This window comes from Chamaea fasciata, unplaced genomic scaffold (assembly GCF_029207755.1).
Source record: "Chamaea fasciata isolate MVZ Bird 193981 ecotype frontalis unplaced genomic scaffold, bChaFas1.0.hap1 SCAF_5, whole genome shotgun sequence".
Taxonomy (NCBI): domain Eukaryota; kingdom Metazoa; phylum Chordata; class Aves; order Passeriformes; family Sylviidae; genus Chamaea; species Chamaea fasciata.
The window spans coordinates 18,408,331-18,428,809 of record NW_027094090.1 but is presented as its reverse complement, the minus strand read 5'-3'; positions in this window follow the sequence as shown (position 1 = coordinate 18,428,809).

Sequence of the window (20,479 nt, the reverse complement as noted above, 5' to 3'; positions counted from 1 at the left end):
AAGGGACTTCAGTGTTGCCTCCAAGAGCAGCAATAGCTAATTGAGAGTCCATCACTGTGAATGAACAGTGAAGGTTATTTTTTCTCAGTGCATAACTTTCCATTTATTGGCATTGATTTCATCTGTCATTTCATTGCTCAGTATCATGAGACTGGTCCATCACTCCTCACATTCACCTTAAGATCTACTATCCTGATTAATTCTCTATCATTACATATAAAATTACCTTTCAGCTCACCACTTTTCCACAACCTTTTTGTAACCAAATCCCTAGAGTGCTGATGGTTCCTTGCAAAATTACAGTTCTCCCTATCCTTTGTTTCTTATCTTTTCACCTAGTAATTTGGAAGAGTGTTTACCTCTCTACCCTATGACAATTCCATTTCATTAATGTGGTTTATTTCTTTTTGAAAACTCAAGTTAGTAAGTTTGAATCAACATTATCCAAATAATCCTTGGCTTCTCCAGAAAACTGTCATAGTTTTTCAAAGTATGGCCCTTTTCTACAAAAGTTATTTTGATGCTAGTTCATTATATTTTATTTACCCTTTTGTCCACTAATTATTAGTAATTATAATTTCTACCAATTTTTCTGATAATCACATCTGACCTACTGACCTGGTAGAGTAAGGAAGAGCCCTTTTTGATGGCTGATTGCCCATTTGTCACTTTCTATGATTTTGGTGTCAAATTGCAAGATATCAGGCCCTTGAATTCTTTCACTGTGATACAGCACTCAGATTTTTACCTGTAGAGAAAATCTGTAGGATAGGCTGTTCCTTAATGTTTTCTATAATGACCATAAAGCAAGAAGAAAAAAATTAAAAATACTGTATCGACTTGTGTCTTTCTTTACCATAGTCTTGTTCACTAACAAACTCTTTCTTTAGCAGACTCCTTTGCTTCTAAAATGTTTTAAATGCTTAATCTCCTTTTTTTTTTTTTTTGGGGGGGGGGGGAAGCTTTATTCCATTTCTGAGGGAAGGTTTCTCTGTTCTTCATACAGTCCCCTGTCCTCTGCTGTTTAACCACTAGTTTTGGGAAGAAAAATTGAAGAACTTTGTCATTTTAGGAGTGTTTTTGATGAGTAGTGCATATTTTCTAAGGTGGTGTAAAACCATTAGTATTTTAGCCTTTTAGCTAGAGAATTCCTTTTAACTATTTTTCTCAGTTTAACAAATTTTTTTTTTTAGTGGTACATATTACATGAGTATGATGAGACTTTGGTATATTTGATTGATTACTGTTGGCAATCAATCAAATATACCCAATTGTTGGTTATGTTTGGCTGATTACTGTTATTGTATTTTTTTCACTCTTACAAGGATATGAAATTTGAATATTCTGTGTCCACTGTTGCATGGTGGCCCTTGGGTAACTTAATTGTTTCATCACATATTTTGGATTAAATTCTGAGATACAAATCTAGAAATAATCCTTATTCAGATTTTTTTTATTTAGAATTGCAATGTGCAGATAGTTACAATGATGTTTATTGTGAATGAAGTTTATCAAATGTTCATTTGAGTTTTCTTCTAATAATCTAAACTTCTTAATTGTGCTCTGCTTTAGATGTCAGTACTCTTTATCATGTCTTGATTTCTCTGTTCTCTGGTTCTCTATCTCTTGAATGGGAAGAATAACACATATTTGTGCTGGATTGACATTAGGAAGACAAATATTCTATAATTTATGAATTAAACAGGGAGATGCAATGAAGACAAGATTCACAGAAGCACTCAAGATAAAAAGATAGAAAGACAACATCCTTCAAAAAACATCTGGTTTCTGCATATAGTGCTGTAGCAATTATTATGCTATAATCAGCATTAATGTTTATAGTTTTTACCTTTAACATTTTGCTAATGTAACACGCTAGTTGTGATAGGCTTTATAAATACATTTTGCAAACACTTATCATTACAGAGGAAAAAAGGTAGTAAGATGTGGAAGAAAGGCAAAAAAATATGAGATATAATAAAGATTTTGAGGCTTTTTTCATATTGTAATAGTGAGATGTACCCTTATTTACACTTTTATACAGAAATTTTTATTTGGTTGAATTTTGGCTGAATTTGTAGCCACGTTGACAAAATTTTGTCTTGAGAAGCAACTTGCAGATGATGGAAGCTGAAGGCCACATCAGGAGAGGAGTTCCAGGTGAAGTGATTTGCTTGGGAGACAGTGCAAACAGAAAACAGAAAAAATAATGAAGAGAAAACTGGATATGGAGTCACTGCTGCAGCAACGGGATAAGAACGATGGAGCAGAAGAAAAGAATGGTCACACAGGAAAAGGATGAACTCTGTGGAGACCTCAAGGCAAGGCACGGATTAGATAGATGCACCAGTGAAGCATAAGCCACTGAAAGGAATAAAAGGGAGTCGAGTCAAATGGATGAGCCAGACAATCATCTTTTCAGTGGGGTGAACTGGGGTAAGCAGAGAGATCTCAGCATGGCCTCACTAGTGAGTGAGACCAGAGAAGCCTGGTGGCAGGACAGTGGTTCATTGGAAAAGGCAGGGAGATGAATTCATAGTGAATGAACTGTTCAGCTCAGTGTTTGCAGGACCCCCCAAACTCAGATGACCAACATAACTATAAAGTAAGCAGTGTTATACTACAGGTGATTTGAGAAAATGTAAAACATCATTGAGTCATGTGAAATACATTATTCTGTGTCCTGGTGTGTAGTGAGCAATGACATAGCCCAATGATTTGTCATACTTCATTTAGGAGAGTGAGTTAAAGCCCTATACTCTTATTATAAAAGACTGTAACAATCAAAAAGTTGTGTTGTAAAATACTTCTATATATCAAAAAGAATATCCAAAGGTCGTTTTCAAATAGTTTATAATTTCAATATCCTATTTCACAGCACTGGAGATAGTTTCATAGTGTATGGATTAAGTTCCTATATCTACACATTCTTTTGACAATATACCATAAAGGTACTGCTAAATCACAATTTTTCTCAGTCATTGTGATTAAAGGTGTATATTTTATAGGCAGTAGGAAACAAACCAACATATAAGAAAATCATGATTTAGTGTGAAAATAGTGCATTTGTTTTTGCAATAAAAATCAGGTACTGTGTAAAGGTTTTTGGTTCTTTAATAATTCACAGAAAATGAAATTAGATTTATCTAAAAGAAGTTTCAAATAAATTCTTACTATATGTTCTACCTTACCTTCTGAAGAAGCATAACAGAGGCATCTCACCTCACATTACACAGCTACAATGTCAACAAGTTCACTTAATCTATTTGTATAACTTCCAATTATTTTTAGTAAGACATATGGGCTTTTCCAGAAAGCATCTCATCCCAATGAAGAGATGCAAAATGAGTCAGATGAGTCACAGCATCAGTCAGATGAGTGTCTATTCCTGTGAACAGTTGCCAAAGGAAGCCTTTGTCAGCAATTCAGGTGCAGAATTCTAATGTGAAAATAACTTAAGGGATATGAAACCTATTCAGGAAGTCAGGTGACACCAGCAGCTAGAAAAAAAAAAAAAAAAAAAAGGGGGGGGGATATCATGAATAATAAGGGACTTTAGAAAGCAGAATGGATGGGTTTTCACCTTACAAGAGTTACAGGAAGGAAAAAAATTAGGAAAGAAAGTTCATATTTGAGTTCCTGAGATGAGGACTTCAAGCCACACATGACAAAAGCATAAAATGGCCAATGAAGTTTCTTGTCAGGCAGCAGAAATGAAAGGAAGGAAAGGAAATGAGGAGCCTAGAGAAATGCTCAAAGAAAAATGTGAAATGAAAAAAATGGGAAAAAATGGACAAGTATCCCTTTGCTGAAAACAGGGAGACTGGGCATACCTTCTATTTTACTCCTTTCAAGGAAAAGGATTTATGCTCTTCTGTAAAGTTTGTTAAAAGACAGCAAAGAGGCTGGAGCTCCTCTGCCCCGTCAGCACAGTTCAGTAAAATATCTGAACTCCCAAGCATGGGCAAGAGTAACAACTCTGATATTGTGCAACTTCCCTTTCAGTAACACTGTTACCTCTAACCCGTAACCCATAGTCACTTTAATAACAGCCTCAGCTATCTGATTTGCCCTAAAACACCTTATAGTCAAAGGAAGTATTTTTTCCCTTTGTCTTTCTCTGTGGTCAGCTACATTATTTCTATAATAACAGTCTTTATCATGATCCTGATTTTGATCCAAATTTTCTGTCAGTTGTGCACTTCTTTCCTTATGTTGGCTTATTTCACACTCTTAATATTAATTAAATGCAGAGGAGTGGTTTTTCCCATTAATTTCTTTTCTCAGATTTCTTCCTTTCTTTTTTCTCCAGTAATTGCAGTTGGATTAACTGCATTGTTAGAGTTAGACTTCTGAATACAAATAAGAGGGTTTTTCCCTTTCTTTTCCCTGACTACATTTCTATTACTGCAATCACAAGTATTATTACCAACATTAAAGCCCACAGCAGATGTGAACAAGGCTATAGTGAGAGAATATTTTGATTCCACAAAAAGGTTCAGTGCTGAAACATAATGTTCTTGTTTCCCAGCTATTACAGGGCAAACTAGCATGCACTTTTGAAAGTTAATATCTAATTTTCTAGATGTCTGCTGCCAATCTGTTTTCATTCTACTTCAGTGTAGTGGGCAATGAGAAGGGATTTTGCAAAGATTACTACCGGGCTCATTATTATTGCACAAGTAATTCTGGAAAACAAAATACCAAAACTCAGCTGACGGTGACATAGTTATACAACAAACCCGGCTGCCCAGAACTCAGAGCTTGGAATGAGCCCCTAGAGGGGACCTCAATCTCACACCTCTCAATGTAAATAAGCCCAACTTATCTTTTATGCTATGGCTTTAGTTGTATTGCAAAATGGGACTTATGTAGGAACTGAAGGGTTATGCAGTCTTTAACCTCTCTTTTTACCCCGTGTTTGGAAGATGAACTAGGCCAGGAGTGACCACTGAAAGCTGCTGCCATCTCATGGCTGCAGAACCCCTTCAAAATATGTTGCCTGAAAGCAGGTAGAAATCCTGCCAGGCATAAACTAGGTCTCTGTCAGGCATGAGGCTGTGGGCAGTTCAATGGTCCTGGTGCCTCCAGCCTGGGCACTGTTGCCCACAGGCTCCAGACACTCACAGGTGTCTTGTGTGGCATCTCTCATCTCTCCTGACTTGCTCCCTCAGCTATCCTACAGGCCGGGAATAGAGAAAAGTAGAATGACTTCTGTAACACTGCAGAAATTGCTGATAAATTTGTACTGTTGGAATGATTTGCCTCTACCAGAAGAGACAAATGAAGCTGCTGGTTCCAGGACAGAGGAAAGCAGATTCCTTCTTACCAGGAAGACTTCCTGCAAGAAGGGGAGGTTGGCTTTGTCCTTACTTTTGTTAGAGGTGATTTTCTAAATATGACCTGGAACCATGTTTGAATTTCAAGCTGACAAAGTCTTTGAAGCTTTATAACATATGCAGCATTTTGTTTCAATTATATTCCAGCTCGTATTGAGCCTCAATCATTTGATTACAATAATATCCACCTGAAATTTACCTTGACTTTTCAAGGACGAGGCTAGGGGAATCATGAGTAACCAGCAATTAATAAAGAATGGAGAAAATTAAAGGGAAAAAAACACTAAGTGCTAGAAACCCATGCAAAATCTATAAAAATGCATTAATGAATTGCATCAAAATTGACCCAAGTTTAAAACTGAAAAAACATTCTGTAATATGTTCTCTACCACAAGTGGGTACAAGATTTGCATATTCAGTAACCCTGAATTGCTGCTTCCTTTTCTAATTAAGGAAAAGAGCTTTCTAGGGATGTCCTCAGAACATTACAAGATGCTCTGAGGAGATGCCAAATCATAGTGGAAATATGTTTGTTCCCAGTGTGAGCACAAGCACTTGAAAACCCAGTAGTTTAGAGGAACAGAAATATCAGATACTGGCACAAATGCTGTCTATATTCCTTCAGATAATGAGGCAGCCCTAGATGTTTTATTCTAGGTCAATTCTTTCAAACACTCAAACCTAACAAATTCAACAAAGCCTAAGGCTTCTATGAAGAAATATTTACATGACCACAAACAACTCAGGAGATACCTTCCCAACTTTCAAGTGGAGCTGAGCCAGCAGAATGTGTGCACAGTCAACAGTCCGCTGAAAAGCAGAGCAGTGCTGATGGATCTCTTCCCTGTTTTGACAGCGTGCTTTAAGCAGTCTTACTTATCTTACTTATGACATAGGTCATAAGATAATCTTTTCCCTTATGTAGGATAAGAGACCTTGTTTAGGCAGAAGTGGTTGTGAAGGACAAAAATATATTTGGTAGGTGGCAATGGCAGAGTTGGAAACCAAAATATTTGATTTTCAGTTCAATAAAACTTCTTTAACTGAATCATTACACGGTAAAAACCATCTTTCTAATTCTATTTTTACCTACCTTCAACTCATTTTCCCCCTAATCCAAAGGGGGAAATCTTTCTTTTCAGAGAAAAAAGTTTGTATATGAACTAAAAATTATGAGATAAAAATATATCTGGGGAGAAGTATGTTGTGCTTGTCACGCAAACAAGCACTACACAGTGACTCCTAAAGACGAGATGTGACATTCAGGTGCTCAGGGGTTCACTGAAAAAGCCATTCATGAAAGGGAGAGCTGAAACAGCCTCTCACTGCCACCTGTGCAAAAGAGAAAAAGTTCATGTAAATTATGTACTTTACTTCTGTCTATAATAAACATAAGTGAGAGCAGAATAAAGCAAAAGGTGTGCCCCTCCCCAGAAGAAGGTGCTTCGGAAGGCCTCTGAGCTCTTTATCTCCCTCACATAAGCTCCCATTTTAATGCCACAAGGCATACATTAAATTAAGGATTCCTGTCCATGCAATGACAGCATTTTAAAGAGTTTGTTCAGCAGTTGTTGAAAATAAGTATCAGCCACTCTGGGCAATTAAATTTCATAGCTCAAAATGACAAAAGGAGCTTTCTTTATTAGCACAAGCAGTAGGGAAACAGATATTATCTGAACTTGGAAATTATTCTTTCTAAAGGAAAACTGGAAAGGCCATTGTCACTTGCCAAACATTATTAATTTTTAAATAAATATTAATTGATTTTATATACTAGAAGGCTGAAGAGTTGCCAAAAGTGTTAGCTGCTCCACATAGCTGTGTTCATATCAGAAAATATGTTTTCAGGAATAAGAACTTTTATCACGTATTTGTACCATTCCCAGTACAACTGAGCTCTAGCACCTGTTGATGGGCCCTGTAGTCTATTGTAAGACTGATTATTTTACCAGTGTAATAACAAAATCTAGTAGGGCTATCATGTTTCCTGAGTTTTCATCATCATAACAGAACAAGAACTTCAATGAAACCAACTAGCTCCTCCCTAAACCACAGGTTTTTTAAACATTACATATTGTTTAAAATTATCTGGTTGATCAACAAAACAAAGTCACCATATGTTTTTTCATATTCAATAGCTCTCTAGGTGGGATGATTAAAAATGTATTGTAATTACATGATGTACAAAAGTCAACATTATTTACATTAATTGCATAAAACCATGACTAATACAGCAGAAGGTGTCAGAGATGCTTTCTGGCATCAGCTACTAACTTGTGATCCAGAAAGACACATGCAATATCTATCCAGCCTTGTGTAACAGTTCCACGTGTCACATCATTTTTTGGAAAATACCTAAGGCACGCACAAAAAGATATGGCATGCACAGTTTGAGTCACAGGGAAGGTGAGATCTTGGACATAAAGCTGCTCTAAAAATAAGAATGAGGTATAGGATCTCAGTACCTGCTCAACCTCAGAGGGGGAAAAAGAAGAAAAAAGAGGTATAGAAGGCCTCTGCTAACTGGCTGCCCACAAGTCAGAATTGGTAAAGCAGTAGAGGCTGCACAAGTCAAGCAACATGAGCCCCAGACCCAGGGTGATAGTGGGAGTCCTGAGCTTCATGAACTGCTCTGGGGAAAAGGCTCTACAGACATGTGCGTGCTTAACACATTTATCTCTATAACTCTAAAATTTTTTCTAAAACTTTGCTCCCCATGGACCAAAACCATATCCTGCAGTTTGTAAGGAGGGGCAGAGCTACCTAATGTTGCTATACTTGTGCCCTCACATGGCTCCTGCAGAACGCCAGGATATGCCAGTCTGAGCTTGGATCACTTGTCACCCTCCTGACCTTAAATCTCAGAGCAATTCCAACTCCTACCTCAGGTACATATGACACATCATCCAAATATAGCTCTTTGTTCCCACTCCTAGCACACCTTCAGATTTACATGCTCTCAGCTCATATTCGCAGCGCACTCTGTCACTGCCTGCCCCTGACAGAGAGTACAGGAAGAAACATTCTCTATTGTACTGTTTACATCTTAATCTTACAATTTATACTTTTTTCAATCTGTTGTACTTTGGGCATAAAGATCAAGCCCAGAGTACTTAATTTTTTACAAGAGAATGCCTTTTGTGTTTTCCCTACAATTTCAGGCTAATAGCTATTCTGCAAAATTTACCGATTTCGTCTTCCCTGTGCTATCTTAGGATTTGCATACATAAGTCTTATCTCTTTTAATGGTGCTGGGAAGGATGTACATAAATCCCCACATAGAGAGATGAAATAATGTGACTCATAAGGCTTATTTATTTCACACTAGAAAACATGTTATAGCTCCTGCAATAACCTCCACAGCTCTGATTTGGTATATGAAAGAAACAGGAACTCCTCATATAGCTGTGTAACTTCATTTAATGATTACTATAAAATCCAAAAACCTTTGCTATCAAAAAACAAAGTGATTTCAAGCACTTCTTATACAATATAATGTATTTTTGACTGCTAATTAGTAAACAATTTTTTCTGCATATATATAACATTTTCTTTATATTGTCTTTCATACAGTCTAGACACTGTGCATGCCACTTTAAGTTAATAAAATTAGACCCCTGCAATTATTTTTCACAGAATACAGTGATAATACTAATAATTCCTTCAAATTGATCTTCCAGACAATGTAATTTCTTCCAGTAAAATGTACAAGATGTTCTCATTGAACATTATATTAACTACTTCCCTTAGTGCTCTTTGGAGTATGTTTACTGTGGCATCAGTGTATTTCTGAAATATTTAGAGCATTGCTTTAAATTCTTCATATTTGCTGATGATATATGTGGATTTTTCACCTTTTATTGAGTTGCAAATTCTTATGTATGCATTGAACCATAGGTACGTAGTACTCATTTGCATTTCTACTATAATCTGCCCATTTCTTTTCTATGTGAGCAGATGAAAAATGTGGGTCAAGGGTAACTCTTAGCCAAGTGGCAGTGAACAGTGAAAGCTGAACCTATCTGATCTGGTAGATGTCTGTAATCACATGAGCTGAAATTGCTGTGGATCAGATGTCATTCTACTTGAATATTTGGAGAATCAGCAAAGTGAACTTGCTGCTAGCTGATAAAGATTTGTTAACTACAGCCGTTAATTTTTAACTGAGGGAGGAGGTCTAAAGGTATAGCAAGTTATTAAAAACATAGGGTTTTTTAAGCAAAATGCTTTTCTGGTTTTCAGTATCTGATGACAGCAAATCAATACCTTAGGGCATGTTCATATATTCATGGATTCAAAAAATACACATTCTTGAACTTTAGTCTGCAGGCTATCTTACTTCACTAGGAAGCATGGTTAATAGGGCTTAGAAAAACAGTGCAGACTGAAAACATTTTCTTTTCTGAAAAACAGAGGGATGTTACCCCTTGCCCTTAATGAAGATAGTTGTTCAAATATTTAAGTTTCTGAATGGACTCTGAGAGCTTAAACAGTAGATGCCTCAATCTCAAGTGTGCCCCCATCCATGTTACGCCATCCCACTTTTGCAGGCACTCAGAAGCAGAGGAATTTTTCAAGTTAGACTTTAGCAGAGATGTGAGCTCCTGAGTAGGAAAAGGAGCAGAGGACCTTTGAGAAGGAAAGCAAAAGAGACAAAGAAGTTGTCAGAAAAAGCACAGAAGACCTCTGGGAGGGAGAGAGAAGCATCTGAACCCACAGTTAACGGAGACAAAGGCGTCTCGCTGAACTCCACCTCAACCTTGCCTGGTGCTGGAGGGCATGTGGCCACACTGCAGTGTCCACCAGGCACTGCAGCCCTGGTAGGGTGTCCCACTTGCCACTCTTCCTCTGCTCTGTGACAGCTCATCAGGAAGGTGGGCCCAAGCAGGCCTCCCTGCAGTTTTGTAATTGGGGCTCATATCAGGGAAATGGATCCTGAAAGTTTGGGATCCTGCAAGCTGTGGGGGATGCTGAGGGACATCCACGCTCTCACCCCAACATGTAGGCACAGGATGCCAGGCACCACTAGACATTTGGCTCAGTTTCAAAGTCCCAGCAGTACTAGAAGATTTTCTGTGATAGGCAGGACTTAAAGAATTTCTGAAATTGTCACAGGACAGGACCCCTGGTCCCACAGATCAGCACAGTTTTGAGCAAGTCCAAGTGCTGTGTGGTACGTGTGAAGGGAAACTGTGGAAAACAAGAAGGAAGGACTCGGGTCAAGGTAGAGAAGAGCCAGCAGTTGTCCTGTAGATTGTCATCTAGGACATAAATAGAGGGAAGGCATTTCTGTAGTAAGGCAGGATTTGGTAAGATTGGATTTATTCTGTATGATCTGATTTGCATAGGTGCTGGAATCCTGCTACCCATTTTGGCTTCAATTTTAGATCGGGGTAATGTATTTTTTGGCGTGACAAGGTGTGGATTGAAAACACAGAATTTGTAAAACCATGTTCCAGAACACTCCTTTGATGCAAATGATTATTTTGATACACCTACATAAAAAGAGTCATCTCCATAGAAACCTCATGAACCTTATGTCTTAAATAACTGCTTTAAAGGACTTATCTTGAGAGTTATTGAGGACACTCAGCTCTCGCTGTCTCCTAAAATAGCAATAATTCTGGAAACTGCAGTGCTATTTTCCACTGTGTATTAACAAAAGTGTAGACATTCAACTCAGATTAATGTAGAGTTCAATATTTTAATAAACTAAAAAATAAATCTCTTTACATGTTCAAATCTTCTTTAACTTATTTTGTATATTTTTTCATCTGAGCACATTCAAATAATGCATATACAAACTTAAGTGATTTTACACTGAATCAATCCTTAGATATTGGTCTCAGATAGTCAACACTTTCTCTGTAGTCAAGGGAGAAAATAGGGTCCCTGCAGATTAATATTGTGCCTAGTTCAGATTCCTTCTTCTCACAGACTCTGGAGGAAACCTTAGTGGTTAACACAGAGGACATTCCTGACTTCTGAATGGTGAAATTTATATGGAAAGAATTCTGTTCCTTGTGCTGGTTAACTGCTAGAGCCCTAGCATCTGTGTTCTTAGCTAAAACCAACATGTTGCATCCTGCTAATTTTTCTCAATTCCCATAAAAATCCAGTAAAGAAAAGCTCCTTGTAAATTATGTGTAAAGTAATATTCAAATACCAGCAGTAAAAATAAAATACCAGCAGTAAATACATGTTGCAAGTAGATAGGATTCTTTACAAATCAGTATTATGAGATGTTTTCTTGCTTGTGAGAAAATTAAGCAGTCTATTTGAATCCTTTGTGTATCTCTGTTTATCAGTTATGAACATATAGTCTTTGAAAACAGATGGAATTATGTTCTTCTTGACAGTGAAGTAATGTAATACATGATGTAATATAAGGTCCCACATTACATTACATTACAAAAAGCAAAGTGCTGAGTGCCTTTGGTTCCTGTTGTCTTCAGCAGAATACAACTGAATATTGCTGGGTGATCAGTCCAGCAACCTCATCCGGGACGCACTGACATGAGAAGTGATGGGAAATTGTAGGAGGAAGTTTCCTTTTTTAGAGATTGCAAAGAACTGTCACGACTAAGCTTTCATTTCTCCAAAAGCCACTTTGTACTTTGGCTAGTACCTTCATGACATCTTATATTACTCATTCTATGATACTAAATAGTATTAGCTCAAAATGTCTTGATTAAATGTCATGCCTTTTACAGTAAGCTAAAAAAGAAAACCACCCTTCTGATTGCTATTTGTAGCTGTTAACAGGTATCGTCAGTTAATATTGATATCAGGTGATTATACTCAAGCTTCTCAGCTACTCTGAGAGTTTCATCTTTCAAAGTGGAGATTTTCCTTAGTCTGAAAGCAGAGTGAATCATGCTGAAGTCAAATCTCACACTGCAAAGTGCCTGAACAGAAGGAAGGATGAACGGAGAGGGTACCATTACCAACACTGGACAAGAGGTGCAGAGGAAAAATAACCTGGGCTGCATTTACTGCAGTGGCTTCTTCCGGTCCCTGGAGGCCTAGAGAGGTTCTAGAGCATTGTGCTTTAAATGACCTGTACAGTAACTTCTTAAAGGAGCCTTGAGTGATCAGATCAGATCATAATGCTTTGGATCATAATGCTTTGAGACTGGATTCAGTATGTCTGTGAGGTAATGAACTGTGCCATGTAGATTTACTGGCAAAGGTCAGCTTTTGTTTCACTTTTAGATCTGTGCTCTATATCCACAGGAATGTGTAAACATACCGGAAGATGTGCAAAAAGTTCATGCCTAAATGGATCACTGAACACATTTTTTTTGGGAAAGACCTCTGGAAGCCATCTAGTCCCAGTACAGCTCAAAGCAAATTTCAGAGCTTTAAACAGGTTTCTCTGAGTTATGTCCACTTATGTTCTTTTTAAAAGAAATCCCAAGGATGAGACAGCCTCTTCAGAGAAGATGTTCCAGTGCATGATGAGTCTTATTGTGAAGTTTCCATTTCAGAGTAAATAAAAGAATAAAAATGAAGAAGAATAAGCTTCTTTACTGGCCACCTCCATGAAACAAAACCAACACAAACTTTCTGTTTCAAACCAGTTTTGTTTTCTGTTCCTGAAAGCCCACACAGCATAAACCTGAAAAAAATGAACAAGATTTGTAAATAGGTACAGAATTGAAGACTGTCTTAGATTTACTTAGCAGCAAGGATTTCCCTCAAACTCCATCCTAGAGTCATTACTCAGGAATACTTCCCCAGTGACAGTGTCACTAGCCAGTAAGTATCAACCTCCCTGGAAGACAAATGGAGCAGTGGTGCCATGAAACCACAAGCTCAGAAAAGAAAGCAATAAAGTAGATGTCAACTTGGAATTAGAGGGCGCTGGAGAAGTAAGTGCTGGTGATAAGTATGCAGGAGTTTATCCCTGTAATATCCAAGGAATTTTGCAACATATGATCATTTAATGCAGCCTTTATTTTAAATGATGTAATAAAATGTACATTCAGTTAGGAAGAGATTTTTTAAATTAACTTGTGATTTGATTGCCTGGGACTTTTTCAAGGATCACATTGACAGGCCCATTTTAAGAAAGTGTTGAGCACTGGGAATTTGGAATTGCCCATTCCTTTCTATTTGTTAAGAGCTATGCATCCAAAAACACTATTCACTTTATTTACAAAGACAATTTACTTTGTATGGATACCCATCAATTTGACAAAAAATACTCTTACTGAGCAGTAATGCCCTCCATGAGGAGCTTCAGGCATCTTCTCCCACAGACAGACACTCTTTTAACCCAGAGGATTGCAGCCTTCCACAATCCCCACAAATCCAGCCAATAGGTAATGCAATGTGTAGCAAGAGACTAAGGTGTAAAGGGAAAAGGCTGCCTCTGCTTGAGAAGTTTGACAATGCATTTTCTGCAGTCTACTCTTCAGAAGTGCATGTACACATTAAATTTTACATTTCAATTCCACTAAGGTTATGTTAAAATGAATATAAGTTTTAATTACCAAGGCAAAAAAGGGAGTATTTTCCTTAACTTCCTTTCCCTGGCCATATCAATGTTTTATAAAACATTCTACCTGCTGGCTATCTCTTCTTTTGCTGGAAGACAAACTGCAAAGTGTAGGCACCATGTCTTTCTCATATTTTTGTTTTCAGCCTAACACAGCAGGAGCCAGGGGCCTCTGGTTGCTGCACAAAATGGTACTGATAAACATTTGTTTGGATACCAAGAAATGTGACAGCAGTAAACACATTTTTAAATATTTTGCCCTGCAGTTAGAATATATGTTTGTTCATCTTAGCAGAGCATGTTAGCTGAGGTTCAGTGACTCACTAAACTGTGGTCATGTGGGCTTTTTGTGAGCTTAGAACGAGGACAGAGGTTGCTTGTGTCTGCCTGCAGTGCATGCATGGGTGTACCCTGAGTCCTTTGTGGATCTCAGTCTGAATTCTAGAGCTGCACACATAATGGATCTTTGTCAGCATGATTGCTGAGTCAAAAACTCTGTCTGTGTATATGCTGTGGAAGGGGGGAAGCCAGCAATGTGGAAGCAATGTTGTTTTGTTCTGCTTCACTGCAAAATGCTTCATTTGAAGGGAACCCTCAAGGTCAAATGTCTTTCTTTCTGAGAGTTTTGAGGAGCACTCCTACTTCTGCAGGGCTACAAGCTCTCACCAAACCAGCAAAAGTGTTGATAAGTGTTTGCTGCAAACAAGACCAGCTACTGCCATTGCAAGAAGATCTGGATGGCTGAGCCTCACACGGGTCTAGAGAAGGTGTGAAGTATAGCTGCTACCACAGAAGCTCTTCTGCTCCACCAGCTGCACCCCACCAGCACTGCATGTTGCTGCAGTGTCAGTGCAACAGTTTGAGATATATCTCTCCTGTTCTCAGTGTAAAGGAGACCGAGAGCAGATTTACCTCAAGACCGTCAAAGTTTTCCACTGTGTGGTCCAATGAGTGAGCCAAATTTCAAAGTAGAAGAGTTACTGCACAGCCTGTCTTTTCCTCCTCATACATTGCTTTTAACTCTGCCCTATATATCTCTAAATGCATCTACTTCTAAGTAAGCATAACTCCATAATGCCAAATTTCTCAAAGCTACTCAAAGAGAATTTGTTCTGCCTTAGGTTATCAAGGCAGATTTAATGTTAAAACCACCAATCAGGGCCCATTCCTTCTTCATCAGCTGGTTTTCTGATAGGGCTGTCATAAGGGATGGGCTCAAAAGCCAGAGCTTGTTCCCAGCTTTATGGAAAGGACATCTGGCAAATTAAGCCTAATGTACATACTGCATTTCTAGTACGCCATTCAGACATATCTGCCATGCCTTAGAGAGTGTCCATTACCTGTGCTGGGAACTTCATTTCATGATACAAAGTTGTTTTGAACTCATACAACAAATCTCAGTCTTAAAAAGCTGCTGTTGTATGAGCAAAAACTGCATGCAGCTTGTTGAAATCAGTTTGTGGTTCAGGACAACTACTCAAAACTCTCCTTGTCATCACTGACCTCTTTCCCTTTTTTATTTCTGACATCTACATATAAAACAGTAAAAAAAACTGTTTCTGACATTTCCAAACTACTGTTCTTAACAGATTGCATCACACTTCCTTCAGACTGTGTCAATTGTTTGGCCAGCCTGAGGCAGTCTCTGCCCAAGGCACCCAGGGTGCTGAAAAGCCAATGAACTCAGCACCCAGCATGATTTGGCCTGGCTACAACAAGGTGACCTAGTGAATGAGCAACCTGGCTGCTAGTGTAGCCCTTTGGAAACAGGTGGCAGCGTGATCATGTCATTTCCTTTCCATGAGCAGCCTGGCAGGTGCCCTCTGTGCTAGACCAAGAACTTGGGTCTCTGGCCAGAAAAGGTCGGTGAGTTCCTACTATAAAGATCAAATGCAGTCACCACAGCATAATGTAAAAAAAAAAAAAAAAAAAAAAAAAAAAAAAAAAAGGCGCCAAACAGGCACCTCTGCCCTTCTCTCCCTGCCAAATGTACTGAATGCATGTCTCAAAGTAAATGGGCAGCTGTGTGTTAAAGGTCAAATTCCAGATGTTGCAACTCACTTTTGTTGCAATCCTGCAATAGCAGCAAACAAACGCTCAGTAGGGAGAGAGGAAACAACTAAGAAACTGCCATAAAATAGCTTGTTCCTTCAAAACTGAATGGAACAAAAAAGTGTTATTACACAAACATATCAGAAACAGCAACAAACTGGGAAACTTTCTTTACAACCCTACATATAACTTGAAATTTTTGAATAACATAGTTAAACATCTTATGATAGCATTTAAACAAAACAAGAATTCTACCTCTGCATGATCAAATAGACACAATTCCATGATGTAGTTGTTTGACTTAATAAGATTCCCTAAAGGTTTATACACTGAGCTTTCATGGGCTTATCTTCAATAGTTTTCCCAAAATTACTAGGAAAAGTTTTCTTCTCAGATTAACTTTTTTCAGCTATTTCAAATCCAAGAAAATAGAGAAAAATGCAAAAATGTCTCCTTATCTTTAAAAATTGTTTAAACCTCCTTACTGAAAGGCCATATCTCTGAGCAGAGTCCTAAGTACAGTGTGATCATACTTGCAAGAACCCACTTTTTCCTATCCAATAAACTGACAAACCTAATCTAATCTGTATTGTGTAATTATAAAATCTCAATTCAACAGACCCTTGAAATACAAGCAAAATTCTCCAAAGATTTTGGTTACAATGACCACTCTCTGTTCCCTCAAATGCCCCATGTTTCTATTTGTCAGCAAATGAGTGGGGCAAAGACCTTATGAAATTATGGTGATTGCCTAATGAAATACAGAGCACCATTCACACTTGCCAAGGGATTGCATGAGTGAGCCACATTCTGGCATGTAGTTGTATCCTAATGTCTACTTTCTGAATAAGACATTTTTAATAATTTTGTTATTGTTAAGATGGTTTTGGTAAAGTGTTTATGCTGAGTAAAGATCTATCAGAAGGGAGAGGGCTATATTTGCATTGCACTATGCTGCAGCATGAGAAGATACTCCAGGCAGTGCCACACAAGTTGGGTCTCAAATCGGAAGCCATGTAGCTGTAGCAGCACAAAAGCTCTGCTGGCCATAAAATTATGCTGATGCAGTTTTTCTGAGATTCACTTGTGTCAAGTCTCTACATGGTACTAACCGGACATAGCTAGAGACTGTCAAAAATAGCATCAAAACTGAAGTATGATATTTGTATCAGCAGACAAATAAACGCCAGTGCAGGGTACATCTATACCTTGGCATATCAAATGTATTAGATATATTTGATTTAAAACCATATTATGTATTCAGGAAAGATCATTATCTCCCAGGTCAAACCATGAAAAATTTGAAACTGACCTTTGGGAGAAATAGGACTGAACCTTTTGAAGATATATAAAATAATAGTCCAGAATTTAATCTTTTTCAGAATGCTGAGTTCCTCCTAACATCAGTGAGAGTCCAGATTGCAGATGTAAATCAGAAAATAATGTAAAAATTCAAACACTTCCCAAAAGGCACCCAAGAAAGCTGAATAATTTTCTTTAATGAGCTAGATTATACACTGCTGCTAGAACAAGTGTGGTCCAAGCCACATGACTACTGTCGTCTCAGTAGATGAATGGTTGAATGAATGAATGAGTGAGTGAGTGAGTGAGTGAGTGAGTGAGTGAATAAGTAAATCATTACAAGGTCTATTACAAGCAGAGTTGGTGTTATAACAAAGCCTGGAAACAGTCTAAGATTTCTTATGTACCTGATTACGTTTAAAGTGAAAAAGTAGCAGTACAGAGAGTCTTTTACAGGAAACTTTTCTTAAGAATGCTTACTTTTATATATAAGATTACTTAGCAAAGACAGATCATTGTGTGTTTATATCAGCAGTGAAATAAATAAATGTAAATAAATGTGAGCAAAAAACCAAAATCTTGACCCTTAGAATAAATTTGAAATTATTTCATCAAAATTAAATTTTCAACAGCTAAGATATTTGAGTATGTCAGCTTTGTAATTAAAAGTCTCTGTTAAAGTGAAGCAGGTAATTTAGACTTTATTTCTTGCTTTGCCATACCAGAATTGCGTAACTTGACCTTTCTGGATGGGTTTCTCCAGCTTTGTTTTATCTGTGCCCTCGCCATGGGTCATACATTGCACAAGTCTGTAATAGCAATTACAGTCTTTGAGACATTACCTGACTCTTGAAATTAACTAAAAATGGTGAATACATTCATTAGTGTTGTAATCCCATAAACAGAATTTCTAAAGCTAAATATCCACCACCCAGAACAAGTATTGAGACTGAAACAGACTGAAAATACAGACATAAACACTCCTAATCTTTACAAGGGCATGAGGGAAAGAACCATAATCCTCAATCTCTGCTTTTGACACTCAGAAGGTAGAGGTCTTGGTGTTCCAGCTGTGGAGAAAATCTACATTTCCCAAGACAAACTCACTGACTTCAGGAACAGTCCATACTACAGTGCTTATTCAGGTACCTACTTTGATTTTTAGAGTAAGAAACCACCACACATAAGAAGAAGGAATTTTTAATGTTGTTTGTTTGCTTTTCCTAATAGCTCTAAAATTTCCAGAAGGCAGAGCAAGTGTTATGTTGAGGGAAGTCAGTGGTGTGAAGAGTTTCTAGATTTAGGATCAATCTCTGAACAATGCCTGAAACATTTCATTTATGTGGAGGCACTTGTGCAGAGAAATATGCAGATTTATGCTTATGCAACATTCTTCAGAATCACATAGATTGTGCGAGCTTAATCATTACAAAGGTCATACTATTTTTTTATTACCAGATATCTCATACAAAAGATTTAGAAATTTGCAATAAATTCACCAGTTACATTGCCTGAATGAAATAAAAGCTAATAACATTCCCTATAAATATCATAATTTGAAATAACTTCAGAGAAAACATTACTCCTGGAGAGCAGTTAGCTGCTTTGAATAGCAGAAACTGTGACAAGTAGCAACAATTCCCTATCCTAGTTGTGGAAATATTCAGTTCACTATGCAGCTATGGCTACATGAATGAAATGCTGCAGAGATTAGTAACTGTATACTTCTGGAACATAATCAAGTTAATTTTGAAAAGAGACTTCTTAAAATCCTCAATTTTTAAATATAGCATTATTTTCTGTGAGTGTTATCATTGCTAGTTCTCCTCTGCTTTGCATTCATCAAATGAAAAAAAATGCAAAAAATAATCACTTTTCATCATCACTCTTTTTTTTTTTTTTTTTGTTCTGAAAACAAGGAAATCTTACAGTTCTAGAAAAGGTCAAGGGCCTCTTAAGTCTTCAACACCTAACACATCAAGTGACACTCCCCTGATCATAAGATTAAATCAAGTCACAGGATGTGTGCCCTACGGGTATTGGTTAAACTGTTCTGGAGCTAAGTGGATTAGACTGGCATCCTGCATTTTACTTGAAAGTCTACTATGCCAGAAAGGTCAACAATATTTCAAGGAAGTTGTTAATTGAAATCAACCAAATGAGACAACTCTCTTCCTGAAGGAAAACTTTGTCCAACCTAGCTTTGCCTTCAGGATAATACACATCGGAACTGGCATTTAGACATTTTGATCAGAATTTAGCTGTTGATCAGATTGCACAGCAAAAGCAATGATTCATGCAGTTTAGCAAATCTCCCCAGATCTTCAGAAAACTGCAGCATTTTTTCTGTATTTCTTCATTAGTCTTATTTAGAAAAAAATTCAGGATGACCTGTGATCACAAGATTTTTCTTATTGGAAGTTTGTATATTTGCAAATATGGCAACTTCTGTCATGAGTATCCAACACATCCAATGGGATGTCCATGTCTTGGAAAATGTAGAAACAACTTAGTTTGACTGCAGTTGTGGTTACTCCAGGTTTTTGGGAAGGAGAAACACCTTCTATTAGGAGTGGGTATAGTGGTGGATATAATGGAGGAAAATATATACAAGTTCATGTACAGTTTTTTATCAATAAGGAAAAAAAACCAGTTTTGTCAATGTCCAGATCTTAACTGTGATTTCCTTTTCTCTAAGACTTCACCTTGTAAATGTTATTGCTTCAGAGGGAAATTGTAATTTAAAACCATGGTAATACACTTTTTTTTTTCTTTGGTGGTTTTTAAAACATATTTTCTCTGTAACAGCAACATCTGAGGTGTTTGTACCAAATGAACCATAAGTGGCATTTCTACATCATTATTGATTTGGTGTGTGTTGGGCAACTAATGTGGGATGAGTTTAATAGGATTCTGAAACTGCAGACCTATTGCTATTAAAGGGAGTCCAGGTGTACAGTTTAAATGTAGCCCTCAGCTTTGTAAGTCTTGCATTTAATCGCAACTAAGATGTCAGATGAAACAGCAATGAAATCTTAATTTCAACTTGCCAGAATGCAGTCTAAAATGCCATTCCTAGACACTTTTGTTGCAAAATAATAACCTGATTCACTCCGGATTACACATCTGACAAATTAAGAGCACCATAACAGTAAACACTGGGTTTGGAACTATGTTATTTCCACTTACCTTGGAGCACTCTGGCACTGGGACTACCATCTCTAGACTTGTGGGTCTCCTGTGGTGTCTGCTGAAGGCCTAAAAAAAGTTCTGGTTAAATCAA